This window comes from Pieris brassicae, chromosome W (genome assembly GCF_905147105.1).
Source record: "Pieris brassicae chromosome W, ilPieBrab1.1, whole genome shotgun sequence".
Classification (NCBI taxonomy): Eukaryota; Metazoa; Arthropoda; class Insecta; order Lepidoptera; family Pieridae; genus Pieris; species Pieris brassicae.
This window is the reverse complement of record NC_059679.1, coordinates 4,323,833-4,346,745: the sequence shown is the minus strand read 5'-3', so window position 1 is coordinate 4,346,745 and position 22,913 is coordinate 4,323,833. Positions and strand designations below refer to the sequence as shown.

The 22,913-nt window shown below is 36.8% G+C and overlaps 1 pseudogene; it reads right to left on the bottom strand.

The window, feature by feature from the left end:
- Positions 1–16,797: 16,797 nt before the first annotated feature.
- LOC123718355 lies at positions 16,798–22,012 on the bottom strand (annotated as a pseudogene).
- Positions 22,013–22,913: the final 901 nt, after the last annotated feature.

The following is a 22,913-nucleotide window of genomic DNA, read 5'->3' as shown; positions in this document are numbered from 1 at the left end:
AAGCCTCTTTTTGTAACTGGTGATTTCAATGCACATCATATTGCTTTTGGATGTATGTCTACGAAAAGTCGAGGGAATAACTTATATAATACAATTGATGAATGTGATTTATGTATTTTGAATAATGGTAGCTTTACTACAGTAAATTATCCTACACGCAACCCCTCAGCAATAGATGTAAGCTTTGTTAGTCCATGTGTGGCTCCTCTTTGTGAATGGTCAGTACATGATGATGCTATGGGTAGTTATCATTATCCAACCATAACAAACATTACAATGTGCATTGAAAGATACACAATTAATAAACATGTTGACAGATTTTTATATGATAAAACAGATTGGACAAAGTATAGTGAATTGTCTGGTTTTGGTCTTCCATGACATGATGGTTAGCGAAGAGAGTCCAATAAAATCATGATGAGTTTTGTAACCGGCTCAATAAACTCAAACTCATGGCAGTTCCTAGATTCACTAGGACTAACTTTAGGAGTAGACCACCAGCCCCTTGGTGGAACAGTATATGTGAAGAAGCCGTAATACAATCTTACAAAGCCTTGAAATTGTATAGAAATGATTCAACAGAATATAATTACATCAACTATAAAAGATTAGATGCTTTAAAAAAAACGCACTATAAAGGAGCAAAAAAGAATCAGTTGGAATGGTTTTTGCAATAGTTTCAATAGAACTACACCCATCAGTAAAATTTGGAATCTCATTAAAAAGTTTAAGGGTATCAGAATTGGTAATAAATCATATAGGGATGAATTTGTAGAGCCACTTTTAGATAAGTTATCAGATAGTAACAATTTACTTGACCCAAATTCATTAGACAATTATTTTAATATTAACAATGAAAATCCTCAATCTAAATTTTTATTGGATTCTTTTTCATGGTCTGAACTTTTAATGAGTATACAATCTAGAAGAAATTCTAGTCCTGGTTTAGATGATTTTCCATATTTATTAATAAAACATCTATCTGAATCTGTACAAAAGATATTTTTGAATGTTCTTAATAATCTATGGCATATAAAACTCATACCAAGTTCATGGGAAACTCAATGTGTAATACCTATATTAAAACCAGATAAGTCACCTAAACAGATCAGTTCTTATCGTCCAATCTCGTTATCATCATGTATTGGAAAAATATTTGAAAATATGGTGAAATCTCGACTTGACTGGTATGCAGAATCCAATAATGTCATTCCACACATTCAATATGGATTTCGCAGAGGAAGAAGTTGTGTTGATAGCTTCATTTCTCTCATATTGGATCTGAAAAATGCAAAAAACAATAAATTACACACAGTTTGTGTATTTCTAGATGTGCAAGGTGCATTTGACAGTGTGGATCCTGGCATACTGGTGAAGGTACTCAGTAATTCTGGTATACCTGGACAATTATGTAAATGGATTTATGATTTTCTTAATAACAGAATACTATATGTTAGGCATAACAATATCTTATATGAACCTAGAACTGCATCAAAAGGTACTATACAAGGTGCCACATTATCACCCTTGTTGTATAATTTGTATACTTGTGAGATATGTAAATATGTTAATATTAAAAATGTAAATATACTTCAATTTGCAGATGATTTAGTGTTGTATAGTTCAGATGTAAATTTAACAGTAGCCATTGAAAATGTTAACACTGCCTTAAGGCAGTTAAATAATTATTATCAACACACATTAAAATTGAAAATAAATGCTGGAAAAAGTAATTTAATGCTATTTGGAAAGGACACACCAGTAGTGGATGTTGTCTATAATGGTGATGTCATTCAAAGAGTCACCTCACACAAATTTTTAGGTATTATCATTGACCAGAAATTGTCATTTGAAGAACATATTAAATATGTATCTAGAAATGCATTAAATGGTGTTAACATTTTAAGATGTCTAGCAGGTGTTACATGGGGTGCAGATCCCAAAATACTTTCATTATTATATAAATCTATTGTAAGAAGTCACTTTGATTACAGTTCTTTAGCTTATTTAAACAGCACTCATGTACATAAATTGGATATATTGCAGAACAGAGCTTTGAGGATCATATCAGGAGCAATGTGTTCGACTCCCATAAGGGCCATGGAAGTCGAAACAAATATTATGCCATTGATATTGAGACAACTTATGCTTGCAGAAAGATACTGCCTGAAACTATTATCATCAAATAATACCCAAATTATAAATAGGATAATACCTCACCCAATCAATATAGATGGTCAACTCACTTCACCAAATGGTCTCCTGAGAGGTACATCTCCAACTCTGTGCCAGATCTTCTTAGAAATACAATCTCATTATTCGAACATCAAAAAACTTTCACACTGGTCGTGTTACACTCATTCATACAGTTGTATCACTCATCCTATTACGATTTTATCAAATTCAATCGAAAATAATTCAGATTTACTGGCTTTTATAGAAGAAAATAACAAGTATTATACAATCTACACTGATGGCAGTAAAGGCACTAAACTAATTATATTATTTATTTAATTAAAGATACTGTCTTGCGGTTGCATAAAAAAGATATAACTGTTGCCTTTATGTGGGTACCCTCACATAAAGGTATTACTGGTACGAAAAAGCAGACAAAGCTGCATATGAAGGGATTAACACTTAATGTCAGAAATGTGGTACAGGTTCCTATGACATGGTATGGTATGGTAGTATACAGGAAAAATTACTGATAAGACCCTGGTATGATGAGTTGAATACTAGCTGTATCGTGAGTTCGTTACCACAATCAACAGATTGCGCTTTGGGCATAACACTGCACCCGCACACCTCGCTAAACTTAATATTATAGCTAACAATATTTGCTCTTTCTGTAATAATAACGAGATCGCAGATATCAATCATATCTTTTTTAAATGCCAAAACCAAATATTCATTTTAATAGACTAATATTGGCAAGTGAAATAATGGAAATTAGTGATCCCTCCCGCCGCCAGTTGTGTGATTTGCTCAAAAACAAAAAGTGTTATAGTGCATTATATAAATACATCAAGAATACCGTGGGGAAGATTTAAGAAAACAAGTGAAACGATAGAATTAGTGACCGTAAATAAGACTTGGCTTAAAGGTCTCGTTACCAGGCCATAAAATTTTTATTATAAAAAAAAAGAAGATGTACGGTTTGTTTACGAATTTGAATACATTACACAAAATTTTATATCATTTTTTTAATACTTAGACGCAACTCTGGCAGCTAAAATCACTTGGAGGTGTTCCAATCAAGGTACAGAGTACCTACATAATCAGTATCATCGAATTTGGGCCTAGGTTTCTAAATCGTTACCATTCTAACCTCAAAACTTTAACCATGAATATCTCCATAACCATGGGGCTCCGCAGGTTGGGGATGGCATAGGAGGCCTCACACACACAGACATATAATACTATATACAAGAGGTTAACATATATACTATAAGGTATGGAGGGGAGAATCTTATTTATAATTTTCACTTATTATCAGAAATAAATTTCCCTTAAATTTTGACGACAAAGCTGGTTGGGAGGGTAGAGAGTAGGGAGTTAAGGTAAAAGCCAAGGCGAAGAAGGGATTGAACACTGAATATTAGCATAGTGCCTGCCAGTTTTTTCTTATAATATAGCCAATCAGTAGTCCAGGATTTCAAAAGGTGGGAGTACGCAAGAGCTTTTAGGTTATGGGCTGAGATGTTAGGATGCTGAAAAGGTCCGCAGAAGATAGCACCTTTTGCACAAGAGTCAGCAGTTTCATTAACCACTATACCACAATGACTAGGTATCCATATAAGTACAATGTGAATATTTTTTTAACTTCACCTAAACAAAGCTTCTCATATTTTTAAAATTGTATTATGTTTTTCTTGGATCGTAACTCTGATCAGGTTGTGGCACTCAGCATACAAAACAGCTTCCAGGATTGCAAAAGCTTCACCTGAAAATACGGAGGTCAAAGGAGGAAGTTTATAACTCAATACTATTTTGAATGAAGGGACTTACGAAGGGATTACATTCAGACGCACCGATGCACTCATTACTGGGAAACTTGGAGGCATCAGTATACATCGGTAACCAACCCTGCCAGTCTTTTGAATTTTTTTCCTGAAAACAGATGGAAGCTTGGGGGGATTCTTTTTCAATTCCAAAGTTTAAAATTATTTTAGGATCAAAAATGAGGGATTCGTAACTATTTAAAAATAAGGGATTTCTAGGGAAACTTTCAACGGGATTAGGAACGTACGTAGTCATATGGATTACTGTATGATTGTTCTGGATCCCTTTACCAAATCAGCTGCTGGAAAATTAAACAAAATTCAGTATAGGTGCCTAAGAATCATTCTAGGTGCAATGAAATCCTCCCCTACTAATGCTTTGCAGGTTGAGTGTGTTGATCCTCCTCTACACATCCGCCGGCAGTATTTATGTGACCGCTTTGTTAGCAAGATGTTACAGATATCATCCCACCCTCTTTGGCATCGATTAACCCGACTATCACATGCTCCTTGCACCCGCAACTCCTCTTCCTATCTGCTCGATAGTTGTCTAAAGTACACCAGCCTCCCTAACCCCATGATATCTTTTCCAACAAATCCCCTATATTCTACTCCTTATAAAGCCCTGGTATACAAACCTCCCATCATCCTTTGCACAGACCTTGGTCTGATCAAAGGAGCCCCAGATACCAACATCAAATTACAAAGCTATATTAATCAAAATTGGTCAAATCATCTTCTTATTTACACTGACGCATCAAAGCTGTCTCCAGATGGCTGTGTTGGTGCTGCCTGTTGGGTTCCTCGGTATAGAATTATCCTGAAATTTAAATGTCCTCCCGAGTCTTCAGTGTTCACAGGAGAGGCCACAGCTCTATTGGAAGCAATCCTCCCATTTTCACACTCCCATAACATACAACAGACAGCTATTTTGACAGACTCTTTAAGTTGTTTAATGTCCATTAAAGAGAACCCATTTCGTAGCAAATCACGTTTTCTTATTATACTAAAAATCAGGGAGACTCTGCTCTCTTGTAATCAAAAAGGATTGTCTATCATACTAGTTTGGATTCCTAGCCACTCAGGTCTCCCAGGAAACGAGACTGCTGATTCATGTGCCAAAGCAGCTGTTGAGTCAGGTTCTCTAGATCATTTTAAAAATTCAGCTCAGGATCTTTGTTCTCTTGCAAAGATATATCTGGACAGAACGTGGAAGACATTTTGGAATGACTCCAAATCGGTTAAGGGTAAGTTTTATGCTTCCATCCAACCAAACATACCAAGACAACCCTGGTTTTGTTATTATCGAAATGCAAATCGCAGGATTACAGCTACAATCTCGCGTCTGCGTCTTGGACATGCTTGCATCCCTGTTCATCTAGCCAAGCTCCGGATTAGGGATCAATCTATATGTGAGTGTGGCTTGGATGAAGGGACTGTATCTCACATACTATTTAATTGTCCCAAACTAACTTATCCTCTTTATGACATTCTTCCCCCTAAAGTCCCCCGTCCTTTAAGTGTTAAATGTTTGTTAATGTCTGTGTTTAGTCCATATTGTAGATTTTTATGTAAATATATAGAAAGCAATAGAATTAAAGTGTAATGTATAAAAATTATTCATAAATAGTAAACAGTATTTAATAATGCTTTTACTCATATTTGTGTTGTCTGTGCTGTCTCAAAACTAACAATCTAATTTCAACTTTTTTTTTTTATGCATATTCAAAATTAGCTTAATTATTATTTTTACCGATCAATCTCCTTCGTGTCTTCTCCATCTACACGACATTGGCGAAGTACCTTGTGCCCAGTTGACATAAATAAAAGCCATAACAAGAGGAAAAAAAAAACTTGTAAACAAAACCTTTTGCGGCTTTTTATCAAATAATGCCGCGTTGAGTAGCGGTAGGTTGCAATAACAATGGAAACCATTCATTTCCCAAAGATATACAAATCAAAAAACTTTGGGAAAAGGCTACCAAAATACGCAATTTTAAAGCATCCAAAAATTCTAGGTTGTGTTCAAATCATTTTACAGAAGCAGACTTTCAAAGCATAAGTTCAGCTACAGGTTCGTATCTTTGTTCTCCTATTTATACATTTTTGTTTATGCAAGGAAGATACTACTCTCTATCGAGAGTGTTTATGTGTAACCTTAGAAGTATTAAAGATATTTATACTTTCAGGATTGCCTCCACTTCATCGATTTTTAAAAAAGACTGAAATTCCAACGGTTTTTGTGTGGAACAAAACAGCCTCCTCAACTGCAATTGCAAGGGAGCAGCGATATTTTCGCCGTAGTTCTAGAAAAGAACTGTTCCCAGCAACTACTGCTCCTCGAGTTTCAAATGAAAATTCAAATATTTTATCTGATTTTGAACATGAAATTGAAATAACTACAACTCCTGTTCAATGCTCACCAGTTTCAGCAAATCAAATAATTTCAACTCAAACACCTCACATATTCAGACTTTTTACATGACTAGAAAACTATTTTATACAGGACTAGAAAACATGCATAAGTTTCTCTTGGTACTATCAACACTACTACCCATGGCAAATCATTTACCATAATCATTTTGAGGTAGCCAAGTAGTTAATGTTTCTATTGAAGATCAGTTCTGTTTAACATTAATTAAATTAAGAAGGAACAAACCAGACTGTGAGCTTTCAAAAATATTTGGCATTAGCACAACTGAAGTTGGTAACATATTTATTACATGGGTAAATTTTATGTTTGAGCTATGGTCTAAAGTAAATATCTGGCCAAGCCGTGCCTTGGTTGATTACTACATGCCTAAATTATTTAAACAACATCATTCATCTACAAGAGTAGTTGTCGATACCTATTGCTAAACCTAAAAATCGTATTTCTCAACAAGCCACATTTAGTAGTTATAAGCATCATAACACAATAAAATTTTTAGTAGGCATAACACCAGGTGGCCTCATATCATTCTGTTCTGAGGGATATGGAGGTTCTACTAGTGATCGTCAAATAACAGAATGAAGTTCACTTTTAGACCTATGTGAAGAAAAAGATGCAATTATGGCAGATCGAGGCTTCAATGTTCAAGATTTATTTATAAATAAAAATGTATCAATTTATACTCCAACATTTCTGAAAGGTTTGACTCAACTGCCTGGCATAAAATTAAAGCATGATCACCAACTAGCAAAACGCCGCATACACATAGAACGCCTTATAGGATTAACAAAAACTTTCAAAATATTAAAATCAGATATAAATGCTTTCTATGTTCCGTTGTTGTCTAGAATATTTTTTATTTGTGTAATGCTATGTAATTTTAAAGAAGGAATTGTTAAGTAAAAATATACTATGCTGTCTTATTCATGCTAATCTAAATGTTTTGGAGACAGGCTAACTTCAAACTGTGTAGTGGGTGGAAAAAACTTCCAGAAACTGTTGAAAAGTGCAGATTCAGTAATTATTGTTACAGTTGTTTATGATATTTTTATTTGGATAAATCTATGTAATTTTAAAACAGGAATTGTTAAATAAAAAAATGTCTATTATCATGCTGTATTTTTTATTATCTCCAAATAATTCTTGTACATATACTTATTTAAAATATTTGGCATAGAAATTATCAAGAGATAATAACATTTCATCAATAAATGACTGATCCCTTTCAACAAAAATTACTATCATTTCCACAAAAGTAAAAACAATCAAGTTACAATATTTTCTGCCAGGGCAGTACATCTGCCCTTGAATTTGATAGTAGCATGGAGACCCTTTTTCAATTTTAAATCTCCATCATGGCATACTAAATATGGCACAGTTACACTAGTGATTTTCTGCAATCTGCTGCTATATGGACACTTGACTTCTATTATGGTCTCATCACCAAGGATGCCATCAGGTGATGCACCTAAATATGGACGTTCACTTGAAATGAACAAGCCACATTCGAAGACCTGTAAATTTGTCCTCCATATATTGTTGAAGGGCCACTTTTTCATTAATTATTCCATGATTTGTAGATCTTGAGGTAAACTTCTGCTGACTCAAAAACTGACAAGCGTAGCTTTCTTGGTTAGGTTAGGTTAGGAACTTCTGAGGTGACATATTGTGTGGAATTTGCTTGCAGTGATCCTCACTTCACGATGCTTGCTCCACATATTATTTTGAGCCTGGCCACGAGTCTCAATCTCAATAGCAGCAACTTGTGCTGGACTTATTGATAGGAGGTTAAGCATATGCAGCAACTTCTCCTCTGTACCTTCTTTGCTGTAGGAATGATCCCAATCAATTGCATGAGGATTTGCAGGTTCATAAAGTTGTTTCAGAGGCATGCTTGATGAAGGATAGTTTGTAACCAAACTCCTGAATCTTTTATTATATTCTTCAGTATTAATGTTCATTGAACAAGGTGAAAATATAATATTATCAATATTTCTCTTAGATGGAAGTTTTGAGGTTTGTAATGGAGTAGATGTAAATACCTTTTTGGGAACATGGAATTTTTGTAACTTTTCTGTTGGAACTTGGTGTTTAATAATAATCTTTTCACATACCATATGCTCTATACCATATAACACAGTGGCTACATGTTTACAGTGGGCAGTGATTCCACTGCCTGCCGCACATTCACATGAGCACTCGTCAATATGGCCACTTGTATGAACTTTTATGTTTACTTCATACTGCAACCGTTTCATTGATGCTTTGCATATACCTTTTACAAAGGTGTGTTCATTGACAGATGCAGCTCTTATGACTATCAAATATCTCGATTACAGTACATAGTACAGTAAGAGACCATCATCAGGCATCTTTCCAAACTCATTATAAAACATATGAATATGTTGCTTGGTTAGGTTAGGAAGCACTGTGCTACTATTAACATCATGGTAACACTCTGATGGTGGCAAATCAATTTTTGGATCATCAGTTTCATGCTGTTGTCGTATTCCAAAGTTCAGATTACGATCAAATGACTCTAGCCTATAACAAAATTGATTAAATTAGAGGTTATATTCGGAAAGTTCACAAAATATAATTTTTTTTGCTAAACAGCAGTATTTGTACACAACAAAAAGGATTTATTTGGCATAACAAATGAAGTTATTGAAGTTTTTGTTGAAATAGGGCAATAATCTCCGTTAAAATAACAGGAAAATACGAAATAAATACCTCTTGACCAAATCTGCTTTTCGGCCTTTTAAAGTAGCTCCTCGTATCTTAAGTTCAGCTTTGAGCTGTGAAACATTCCACAGTGAATACATTGTTCTCACAAAACCAAAATACGACTAAATACCAGTAATTTTCTCAGAAAAACAAGCAATAGTTTTATTGTTATGGGTCAAACGAATGCAGCGCCACCTACATTCATCTTTGCGTTTTCTTCCCCATTATGAATAGATAGGGTCGTAATATATTTCTAAAAAAGCTACTGTAATCGAACACAAGAAACGAATTAAAATTCAACAAAAGCAAGTGTTTCAGTTTTACTCGACGTTCACATTAATTCAGCTTTCTATTTTATTATTTGGCATTATAAAATCTTTTAAAACTGGTTATGATAATCAAAATAAACAAACACGGATAAAAATCACAGCGAATGGAAACGTCACTGACAGTGACAGAAACACGATGATGATATTAATTTATCCCTAATGGGAAAGGCAAAGGACTTTAGTCCATACTGACAGAAACACGGTTATCGGAGACAAGTTTCTGTTTTTTTCTTAAGTTTATCAATGAATTTGTTTTTTTTCTTGATGGTTGACGCACGTGTCAGTGAGATTTTAGTTTTTTTTCGGTGTTTCTGTGATTTTCCAAAGCTAAAATAGTTGTTATTGTTCTATCTTCACAAAACTAACCCTATTGGTGCTGGTAAAGTATAAAATTTAAACTTATATAGTCGCTGCAGTTCCAGTAAAATGGATTCTCACCCCTAACCTCCCGACCCGGGAACCTTTTCTACGTCTCGCAAACGACAAGGTGAGGAGAGAAATATGCCTTCCTTTAAAAAAACAATTACGGATCCCACTCAGGCGAACCCGTCTGTTCAACACCTATATGTCCACCCCTCCTTTTCTGATGGCCCCCGATCGTACTCTAATGATGATAAAGGTCCATTCATTGTCCAAGTTTCCCGGGAAGTAGAGGACCCATCTTCTGGAGCCTCGTTACGTGCTATTACATTCGGTCAGTTTATGCATAAGCACAAAATTAGTTCCGTCATACACGGTGGTGTAAAACATGTAGGCCGTAATAAAATTACCGTTGAGTTTGCTTCTGCTGAAGCTGCCAACAACTTTCTGGTTAACCCGATGCTCGCTATGTGCAAGTTTAAAACTATTATCCCTTCTTATAACATAACCAGAATGGGGTTGGTCAAAGGTGTACCGGTGGACTGGTCAATGGACGAACTCGTTGATTCATTAGAGCTTCCTCCTGGATGTGGTGAGGTGTTAAAGTCAAGGCGACTGAACCGAAAATCAGTTACTGAGGGTGTCACCACCTGGGTGCCTACCCAATCTGTTGTCCTTACCTTCAGGGGACAAATGCTCCCTTCTAAGATTTACTCTTACCACACTTCCCTCTCTGTCGAAACCTACAAACTTCCAACCATACAGTGTCTGAACTGCTGCCGTTTTGGTCATATCAAATCGGTCTGCCGATCTAAGCCCAGATGTTACAGGTGTGCTCAGCCCCATACAGGTGATACGTGCGAAGTCACCTTAGAAACATCCACATTAGACATGTGACATTGCTCAGGTAAACATTTTGCTTCTGACAAGGGCTGTCCAGAATTTACTCGACAGCAATCCATAAAAATGCTGATGTCCCAGAACAATATCTCATACATTGAAGCAGCAATTCAGTTTCCACCTGTCCGACGTTCATATGCTGAGATAACAAAAGAAATTTTTACCCCTCCTGTCTATTCTCTCTCTAAGATCTCCTCAAACAGCCCAAACTCCTACCAAAACTTCCTATCGCCAAATAATCTATCGCTCCTCTCGTCCCCAAGCTTCTCTAGCAAAGGGGTACGATAGACCAGCTCACCAGACTATTGTTGGTGAGTGCTCCTCAGCTCTCCCAAATGGTTGTGCTCTCAACAATAATGTTGACACCCTTCCCTCTCAGGGCAAAATGTTAGAATTTATTTCTGAATTCCTTCTCAGTATTGTCGCCCCATGTAGCGAAATTCCCCTACCACCCAACGTTTCCAAAAACCTATCCCAACTCTTTAAATTATTACAAAACGGACCCAATAACCCTAATTCAATGGAATAGTAAAAGCTAACGTTCAAGAAAACACGAATTGATCTCCCTCATAAACCTCCATAAACCCACAATTGTTGCCATCTCGGAGACATGGCTGAGACCTGGTTACCGATTTCGGGTACCTGGTTTCTCCTGTTTGGGGGATGACAGGAATGATGGGTATGCTGTCTTTGTACGGCATTTCCTCCCTTTCTCCCAAATTCCTCTTTCTACCCATGGCGAACAGATTAATGCTGTTGCTGTTCGTACCTTAGATATTTCTTTTGTATCTTTGTATATTGCTCACCCTTCTCCTTCTCTTCTTCCCGAGATACAATCAATTTTATCATTTCTTCCCAGCCCTATCATAGCCATGGGTGACTTTAATACCCATCACACTATGTGGGGGTGCCACGCTAGTGATAGGTTTGCTCCACTGCTGATTGACTTACTCGACGTTGTCAATTTCTGTATCCTCAATGATGGCTCCCCAACTCGCAGGGTATACCCTAATCAGAATTCCAAATCTGCAGTGGATCTCACCCTCTGCTCCACTAACCTGGCCTCGCAACTAACTTGGAACGCCCTTGAGTCCACCTATGGCAGTGATCATTTTCCCATACTTATTACATTAAACAACAAATCCTTACCCCTCTCTTACCACAACCCCCTTTTGAAATATAAACTCAAAAAAGCAAACTGGAAAGAGAATGCCCAATCCGTTGATTGTATGGTAGACTTTCTGCCGGATTTGGAACGTGAAGAAAATGTCTTGTCTTGCTATGATCTATTTTTAAATTCTCTCAAATCTTCGGCCGATTATCAGATCCCCAAAAAGCACTCTCCTAAAAATCTGCTGCTTTCCTCTCCCTGGTGGGATGATGAATGCAGCGATTTGTTTGGTAAGAGAACGGCTGCAGAGAAATCTTACTCAGCCTGTATGTCTCAGGAGAACTTTAATAATTATCAGAGGCTTGATGCTAAAATTAAAAGGTTAGTATCGAAAAAAAAAAAGATCTAGTTGGATACAATTTTGTGAATCCCTTAGCCCTCGCTCTCCATCCACTCCATACACTCCTATTGTGTGGTCAAATGTGAGGAGATTCCGTCGTTCCCTGAACCATGTTGATGCTTCTTCAAATAACCCTTCTGACTGGATTAACAACTTTGCAGACAAATTGGCTCCACCTTTCGTTCCCTATGTGGACTCATTTCTGAGTTCTATGCCAGCTCCAGCTTCCGATGAAATGGATGCTCCCTTTTCTTTCTCTGAGCTTCAAATCGCTCTTCATGGTCTCAAAGATTCGACTCCAGGGGAAGATGGCGTTCCATATTCCTTCCTGGCTAGACTAAATGACAAAGCTAAACTTTACTACCTTAAAATAATAAACAAATGTTTTGAAACTGGTATTATACCGGCATCTTGGACATCTCAAATAGTCATTCCCATTCTCAAACCTGGAAAAATCCCTTCAGATTCAAATTCATATCGACCCATAGCTTTGTCATCTACTTTAGCTAAAGTAACAGAACACCTTCTTAAAAACCGACTGAAATGGTTAATGGAAAGTAGAAATATTCTCCCCTCCTCCCAATTTGGGTTCCGGAGGGGTTTGAGTACCACAGAGAGCCTCAGTATACTGACAACAGACATTCGCCTAGCCTTTACAAAAGGAGAGTACCTTGTGGGTGTGTTTCTTGATATTGCTTCTGCATATGACAATGTCCTACTTCCGGCGCTCAGGCAGAAAATGCTTAAGCTGAGTGTGCCTTCGAGGATGGTTCATCTCATATGTAATCTGTTATTTTGCAGATCTATTCTGATAAAGCATCAGAATACCTCCCCCCAGACTAGTCTGGAAAGGTCCCCCTCAAGGCTCAGTTCTCAGCCCTCTGCTCTATAGCATTTATACCCACGACCTCGAACTGTCTGTCACCAGTTTTTGTAATATCTTACAATATGCTGATGATATTGTCCTCTATCACAGCTCAGGCAGTATAGGGGAAGTATCCTGTCGTATCAATTCTGCTTTGCATTATCTAGGCCAGTGGTTGTCTGACCACGGCTTGTCCCTGTCAGCTGGCAAATCTCAGGCGGTAGTTTTTACAAGGAAGAGATACATTCCTACTCCTCTCATTTCATTTGAAAATCAAGCAATCAACCTGACAGATAAAGTAAAATTTTTAGGTATTTATTTAGACAATCGGCTGAACGGAATTTCCCACTCTGAACACATAATAAAAAAATGTGAAAAAGGTATTAACGTACTAAGAGCAGTAGCGGGGGTTTGGTGGGGTGCTCACCCCTATTCTTTAAAGTTATTGTATAATGCCTTAGTACGTAGTCATATGGATTACTGTATGTTTGTTCTGGATCCCTTTAACAAATCAGCTGCTGGAAAATTAAACAAAATTCCCTGCCCTGCTGGTGCCTAAGAATCATTCTAGGTGCAATGAAATCCTCCTCTACACATCCGCCGGCAGTATTTATGTGACCGCTTTGTTAGCAAGATGTTACAGATATCATCCCACCCTCTTTGGCATCGATTAACCCGACTATCACATGCTCCTTGCACCCGCAACTCCTCTTCCTATCTGCTCGATAGTTATCTAAAGTACACCAGCCTCCCTAACCCCATGATATCTTTTCCAACAAATCCCCTATATTCTACTCCTTATAAAGCCCTGGTATACAAACCTCCCATCATCCTTTGCACAGACCTTGGTCTGATCAAAGGAGCCCCAGATACCAACATCAAATTACAAAGCTATATTAATCAAAATTGGTCAAATCATCTTCTTATTTACACTGACGCATCAAAGCTGTCTCCAGATGGCTGTGTTGGTGCTGCCTGTTGGGTTCCTCGGTATAGAATTATCCTGAAATTTAAATGTCCTCCCGAGTCTTCAGTGTTCACAGGAGAGGCCACAGCTCTATTGGAAGCAATCCTCCCATTTGCACACTCCCATAACATACAACAGACAGCTATTTTGACAGACTCTTTAAGTTGTTTAATGTCCATTAAAGAGAACCCATTTCGTAGCAAATCACGTTTTCTTATTATACTAAAAATCAGGGAGACTCTGCTCTCTTGTAATCAAAAAGGATTGTCTATCATACTAGTTTGGATTCCTAGCCACTCAGGTCTCCTAGGAAACGAGAGTGCTGATTCATGTGCCAAAGCAGCTGTTGAGTCAGGTTCTCTAGATCATTTTAAAAATTCAGCTCAGGATCTTTGTTCTCTTGCAAAGATATATCTGGACAGAACGTGGAAGACATTTTGGAATGACTCCAAATCGGTTAAGGGTAAGTTTTATGCTTCCATCCAACCAAACATACCAAGACAACCCTGGTTTTGTTATTATCGAAATGCAAATCGCTGGATTACATCTACAATCTCGCGTCTGCGTCTTGGACATGCTTGCATCCCTGTTCATCTAGCCAAGCTCCGGATTAGGGATCAATCTATATGTGAGTGTGGCTTGGATGAAGGGACTGTATCTCACACACTATTTAATTGTCCCAAACTAACTTATCCTCTTTATGACATTCTTCCCCCTAAAGTCCCCCGTCCTTTAAGTGTTAAATGTTTGTTAATGTCTGTGTTTAGTCCATATTGTAGATTTTTATGTAAATATATAGAAAGCAATAGAATTAAAGTGTAATGTATAAAAATTATTCATAAATAGTAAACAGTATTTAATAATGCTTTTACTCATATTTGTGTTGTCTGTGCTGTCTCAAAACTAACAATCTAATTTCAACTTTTTTTTTATGCATATTCAAAATTAGCTTAATTATTATTTTTACCGATCAATCTCCTTCGTGTCTTCTCCATCTACACGACATTGGCGAAGTACCTTGTGCCCAGTTGACATAAATAAAAGCCATAACAAGAGGAAAAAAAAAAACTTGTAAACAAAACCTTTTGCGGCTTTTTATCAAATAATGCCGCGTTGAGTAGCGGTAGGTTGCAATAACAATGGAAACCATTCATTTCCCAAAGATATACAAATCAAAAAACTTTGGGAAAAGGCTACCAAAATACGCAATTTTAAAGCATCCAAAAATTCTAGGTTGTGTTCAAATCATTTCACAGAAGCAGACTTTCAAAGCATAAGTTCAGCTACAGGTTCGTATCTTTGTTCTCCTATTTATACATTTTTGTTTATGCAAGGAAGATACTACTCTCTATCGAGAGTTTTTATGTGTAACCTTAGAAGTATTAAAGATATTTATACTTTCAGGATTGCCTCCACTTCATCGATTTTTAAAAAAGACTGAAATTCCAACGGTTTTTGTGTGGAACAAAACAGCCTCCTCAACTGCAATTGCAAGGGAGCAGCGATATTTTCGCCGTAGTTCTAGAAAAGAATAATATAAATAACTACAACTACTGTTCAATGCTCACCAGTTTCAGCAAATCAAACAATTTCAACTCAAACACCTCACATATTCAGACTTTTTACATGACTAGAAAACTATTTTATACAGGACTAGAAAACATGCATAAGTTTCTCTTGGTACTATCGACACTACTACCCATGGCAAATCATTTACCATAATCATTTTGAGGTAGCCAAGTAGTTAATGTTTCTATTGAAGATCAGTTCTGTTTAACATTAATTAAATTAAGAAGGAACAAACCAGACTGTGAGCTTTCAAAAATATTTGGCATTAGCACAACTGAAGTTGGTAACATATTTATTACATGGGTAAATTTTATGTTTGAGCTATGGTCTAAAGTAAATATCTGGCCAAGCCGTGCCTTGGTTGATTACTACATGCCTAAATTATTTAAACAACATCATTCATCTACAAGAGTAGTTGTCGATACCTATTGCTAAACCTAAAAATCGTATTTCTCAACAAGCCACATTTAGTAGTTATAAGCATCATAACACAATAAAATTTTTAGTAGGCATAACACCAGGTGGCCTCATATCATTCTGTTCTGAGGGATATGGAGGTTCTACTAGTGATCGTCAAATAACAGAACGAAGTTCACTTTTAGACCTATGTGAAGAAAAAGATGCAATTATGGCAGATCGAGGCTTCAATGTTCAAGATTTATTTATAAATAAAAATGTATCAATTTATACTCCAACATTTCTGAAAGGTTTGACTCAACTGCCTGGCATAAAATTAAAGCATGATCACCAACTAGCAAAACGCCGCATACACATAGAACGCCTTATAGGATTAACAAAAACTTTCAAAATATTAAAATCAGATATAAATGCTTTCTATGTTCCGTTGTTGTCTAGAATATTTTTTATTTGTGTAATGCTATGTAATTTTAAAGAAGGAATTGTTAAGTAAAAATATACTATGCTGTCTTATTCATGCTAATCTAAATGTTTTGGAGACAGGCTAACTTCAAACTGTGTAGTGGGTGGAAAAAACTTCCAGAAACTGTTGAAAAGTGCAGATTCAGTAATTATTGTTACAGTTGTTTATGATATTTTTATTTGGATAAATCTATGTAATTTGTTGTACAGGAATTGTTAAATAAAAAAATGTCTATTATCATGCTGTATTTTTTATTATCTCCAAATAATTCTTGTACATATACTTATTTAAAATATTTGGCATAGAAATTATCAAGAGATAATAACATTTCATCAATAAATGACTGATCCCTTTCAACAAAAATTACTATCATTTCCACAAAAGTAAAAACAATCAAGTTACAATATTTTATTTATTTATTTATTTACACTTCGTTACACTACAAAATAAAAATAAAAATTAACATAATTAAATCAAAAGGAGGGCAACTGGCGGCCTTATTGCTTACGAGCGATCTCTTCCAGGCAACCACTGTGAGTAAAGAAAAAAATAAATGTATTAAATAAGATAGGCAAGTAGTGCAAAATACATGTAATACACAGTTATTAAAACAAAACTAAACAGGAATAAAATATTAAAGATATATTAAAGATTAAAAAGACACATAAATCACGATAATTTAAGATAAGTCTCACGTCAGTTAGTAGTTAGTAAGAAAGTTCGGGATACGATGTGGACAGGTAATGTTTGTACAGAAGAAATTTAAAGGAAGATAAAGAAGGAGCTAAGCGAATAGGGACGGGAAGTGAATTCCATAGCCTAACTGCGGAGACCTTAAAGGAATCGCCAAGAAAGGAGGAGTTATGAGATGGGATTTCAAGGGTATAGTTTTCGGAAGAGCGTAAGCTATAGTTATGGGCTCCCAAAAAATTTAAATCATTTTTGAGATAGGAAGGAGTTTTAGGGTTGAACAGGATGGAATATAGGAGATGAAGAACATGAGCATCGCGTCGCTGACGAATTGGCAATCAGCCTAGCCGCTTACGGAACGCAGAGATATGATCGTACTTTCTTAGACCGAATATAAATCTGATACAGAAATTTTGGAGACGATCCAGTCTATTTAGCAATTCCTCGTTAAGATCGGAGGAGCAGGAATCGGCGTAGTCCAGTAAAGGCAGGAGGAGAGATTGCGCCAGTGAGGTTTTGGTACTAAAGGGAAGAAAATTACTAAGACGTCGAAGGATACTGGAGGCACCGTATAATTTTCGGCTAACTTCTTTAACATGCTGCTCCCAGGATAAATTTTGATCAAATAAAACCCCCAAATTTTTTACTGTACGGCTAAAATTTAAAATTACACCATCGATATGGATAGGGGGTATCCTGGCCCAATCAATTCTCGTCGTGAAATAGGGGCTGCCAATAATTAATACCTTACTCTTTTTGGGATTGATTAGAAGACCAAATTTTTTACTCCAGTCAACTATCTTTGCCAGCTCATTGTTGGTAGATTGTATGGCTTGCGGGAGATCATCGAGACTTGATTGTACGTAGATTTGAAGATCGTCAGCGTAATAATGAAAATTAGTTGAAAGTCGGAAAGTTAAGGAGTTAATATATATAGCAAAAAGAAGAGGAGAAAGTACGCCACCTTGCGGAACGCCAGATTCAATCAAACTCCACTGAGATATGCAATCACTTGTCTTAATACACTGGCGGCGCCCATTAAGATAGTTAGAGAACCAGTTAACAGCATGAGAAGAAATATTAATAGATCTAAGCAACCTCATTAGAATTTTAAAATTAATAGTATTAAAAGCGTTGCTGAAATCTAGCAGTGTGAGAATTGTGAGTTGTTTGTGGTCCATGCCTTCGCGAATATCATCGGCTACTCTGACCAGAGCAGTGGTCGTGCTATGTCCAGGTCGAAGCCCAGACTGAAGTGGATTCAGTATGGAATTTTTGTTTAGGAAATTATTTAATTGCTCATGTATGAGGCGTTCAAGTACCTTGGATAGAAATGGCAGAATCGAGATGGGTCGAAAATCAGAAAAAGTACTAGGATTAACCTTTTTGGGGATAGGGATGATAAGTCCATCCTTCCAGCAAGAAGGAAATTCACCTATAGAAATGGAAAAATTACAGGAAGTATAAGAGAGAGAATAGGTATGATCATAGCACGACCAATCAGGTCAGAACCAACAGCATTGGAATGAATAGAAGAAATACTCGATTCAACTTTCTGACTAGAGAATTCATCGAAAGAGAAAGATGGAAAACTAGGACGAGGGAGATATGATATATACTCAAGTGTTAAGTCCAGATCGATATTACTTGAAGTGGAGTGAGAGGTAAAATGGGCGTTTAGGCTGTTTACGTCGATATCGGGAGTCATGGCAGTACGCGGTGGCTTACCGATACCCAGAGATTTTAAAAATTTCCATATTTTTGAGGGATCCCCATTAGACACTGAGTCGTGAATGTGTCGTCTCTGCGCATCGCGACAACGCGTGTTGCAACGGTTGCGCAAGGTTTTGTAAAATACATGTTCCTTATCCGTTTTGGCTGATCTCATCTTGGCCTTAGCACGGTTTTTTTGTTTAATCAAAGATTTGATTTCATCGTTGAGCCAAGGAGCAGGTAAATGCTTGAGTTTAACGGGCCTCAAAGGAGCATGTATATCAAAAAGATTAGTGATGGAGGCATTTAGTAAATCAACTTTATCATTGAGGGTGGGACACTCGTAAATCGTGCTAAAGTCAATTCTGGCCGCATCTATAAGCAGACGCTCGGTGTCGATCCCAGCAAAATTACGCCTAAGGACTACGGTGGGTTTTAGTTTAGGAGGTTTAAGATTGAGAGACAAATAAATGAGGTCGTGATGAGAAAAAGCAACAGCAGGAAGTTGGCCATGGTTGGTAACTAGGTCAGGAGAAGAGGTAAATATAAGGTCCAATAAGGAAGGAGTGGAGCCTGGGACTTTGTGTGTGGCATTAAGTGGCAGGTTATGAAGATTATAAGATTCGGTGATGGAGAGCAACTTTTTCGATCGGCAGTCGTCTTTGATTAAGCAGGTATTGAAATCACCCATAACTATTATGTTTTTATAGAGAGGCGAAAACTTTTCAAGAGTATTATCAAAGCCTGCGAAATAGTCGACTAAAAGAGAAGGAGAGTAAAACACTCCAAGGAGAATTTTAGTCTTACTGAGCATGACCTCGACCAGAAGATGCTCGCATTCATTAGGTGGTGGTGGTTGAGGAGACATATTGATAATAGTGTAAGGGATGTGCGATCGTAGGTAAATAGCGACGCCACCTCCACGCATTCCAACTCGATCATTTCTTATTAGGTTGAAGCCGGGGATAGAATAGCTGAGGGAGGACAGGGTTGGACACAGCCAAGATTCTGATATAAGGATAGCGTGAATTTCGTTGGATACAAATGTTGTCAACAAGTCCAAATGGTGAGCAGGAACGCTTTGAGCATTAATATGGATGACATTCAAGTGTCGCGATTGGTCTTTAAATAAAGCTGTGAGGATACTATACAAGGGAGGGGGAGATATCTCAGCGCTATGGAATGATTCGAAATCCGACGAAGAGACCGATGCAAATTCAAGAGCTTCACTATCGTGATTCATGTGTTAGCCAATAATATTTATGTATAAGTTTACTAAGTATATAAATTTTTAATTTATGTACAAAAATGATCCTGTGTTCACACTCAATCGCTAATATTAGTGAACAGATAATATAGTCACACACTTTAAGAAAACAATAACAAATTAACTTAAAGGGGTTCAATAAACTAATTGTAACTATTTCAAAAAAAAAAAAAAATTAACAAGGGAATTTATATATCGTTTGCAGTGATAAATTACTGTAAAAGCTTATTATAAGAGAATAATTTTATGAACTGTGGAAATAGATACAATCTATCATTAATTGACAATCACAACCTTTGTCAGTGTCACATCACTTTTGCTAGTTATTTGTTATAATCTGTCAGTGGGCTTTAAAAACACTAAGTAAACAAAAGTTAAGGTTATGAGATACTAAATAATCATTTTTTAAAACAAAAGGAAAACAAAAAAGAACTGTTTAACACTTAAAATTAATGACATCAAACCAGTTGACAACAAAGTTGATTATAACATCTCTCTTGTTCGCTTTGCATCAAGGGGCTTCGCAGCTGCGGACGATGACGGGATGCTGCCCGGGACTGAATCAAGTTCCTTCAACGAAGAGATGCGGCGAAGTTTCCCATCAGCCCCAATCACTTGTACACGTCCATCCTGGGTCCCACATTTTGAGATACCAAACCGCTTTCTCGCCTCCATAAATAGTGAGTGCCTTGTTTTTGTTAGGAACTCAGACAAGGTTATACCAGTGCCTTTAAGGCTAGTCTTGGCAGCCCAGATCCTTAACTTATCGGCATGTTCACGAAACTTTAATAATATAGGCCTAGGCTTTTCATTGTATCTTAATCCTACTCGATGGCAACGGGTAAGGCACTGCTCCGTGACATTTGGACACTTTAAAAGGATGGATATCGTATTTGCAATGGAGGCCGGGCTTTCATCCTTCGCTTGATTTACTCCATGCAGCAACAGACACTTTCGCCTACTACGCATCTCTTGCTCATCCTGCACTCTAAACAGAATCGTCATCCGAGACTGGAGATTCTCTAGGCAGAATAGAACAGAACTTTTAAATGTTTCAAACTCCCTAGCAAGTGGAGTTTGTTCCAGCAATGGGGACCTATTCTGAGCTGCAATAAGGCGCTGCTGGAACTCCTCCATTCTGGTAGACACCATTTCGGATACATCCCTTAAAGACTTTTTAAGATCCTCCATAATAAGGTGCAAGTGAAAAATTAATAGTTCAAATGAAGGTACTTGAAGAAGTGATTATCGAACTTTAAGTTAATTTTAGTTAAATAAGGGATATTATTAAGGAAAAATTGCGATTAATGTGTAGTGGAACATTAATTCATCAATGGAACTGTAAGTAACAAAGTTCAAACCCAAATACTATTTTATTTAAGTACAAATCACAAGACACACCAATGCACATTGCACTACCCACTTTAATTTGCACTACCCACTTTAATGCCAGGGCAGTACATCTGCCCTTGAATTTGATAGTAGCATGGAGACCCTTTTTCAATTTTAAATCTCCATCATGGCATACTAAATATGGCACAGTTACACTAGTGATTTTCTGCAATCTGCTGCTATATGGACACTTGACTTCTATTATGGTCTCATCACCAAGGATGCCATCAGGTGATGCACCTAAATATGGACGTTCACTTGAAATGAACAAGCCACATTCGAAGACCTGTAAATTTGTTTCCTCCATATATTGTTGAAGGGCCACTTTTTCATTAATTATTCCATGATTTGTAGATCTTGAGGTAAACTTCTGCTGACTCAAAAACTGACAAGCGTAGCTTTCTTGGTTAGGTTAGGCAACTTGTGCTGGACTTATTGATAGGAGGTTAAACATATGCAGCAACTTCTCCTCTGTACCTTCTTTGCTGTAGGAATGATCCCAATCAATTGCATGAGGATTTGCAGTTTCATAAAGTTGTTTCAGAGGCATGCTTGATGAAGGATAGTTTGTAACCAAACTCCTGAATCTTTTATTATATTCTTCAGTATTAATGTTCATTGAACAAGGTGAAAATATAATATTATCAATATTTCTCTTAGATGGAAGTTTTGAGGTTTGTAATGGAGTAGATGTAAATACCTTTTTGGGAACATGGAATTTTTGTAACTTTTCTGTTGGAACTTGGGTGTTTAATAATAATCTTTTCACATACCATATGCTCTATACCATATAACACAGTGGCTACATGTTTACAGTGGGCAGTGATTCCACTGCCTGCCGCACATTCACATGAGCACTCATCAATATGGCCACTTGTATGAACTTTTATGTTTACTTCATACTGCAACCGTTTCATTGATGCTTTGCATATACCTTTTACAAAGGTGTGTTCATTGACAGATGCAGCTCTTATGACTATCAAATATCTCGATTACAGTACATAGTACAGTAAGAGACCATCATCAGGCATCTTTCCAAACTCATTATAAAACATATGAATATGTTGCTTGGTTAGGTTAGGAAGCACTGTGCTCCTATTAACATCATGGTAACACTCTGATGGTGGCAAATCAATTTTTGGATCATCAGTTTCATGCTGTTGTCGTATTCCAAAGTTCAGATTACGATCAAATGACTCTAGCATATAACAAAATTGATTAAATTAGAGGTTATGTTCGGAAAGTTCACAAAATATAATTTTTTTTGCTAAACAGCAGTATTTGTACACAACAAAAAGGATTTATTTGGCA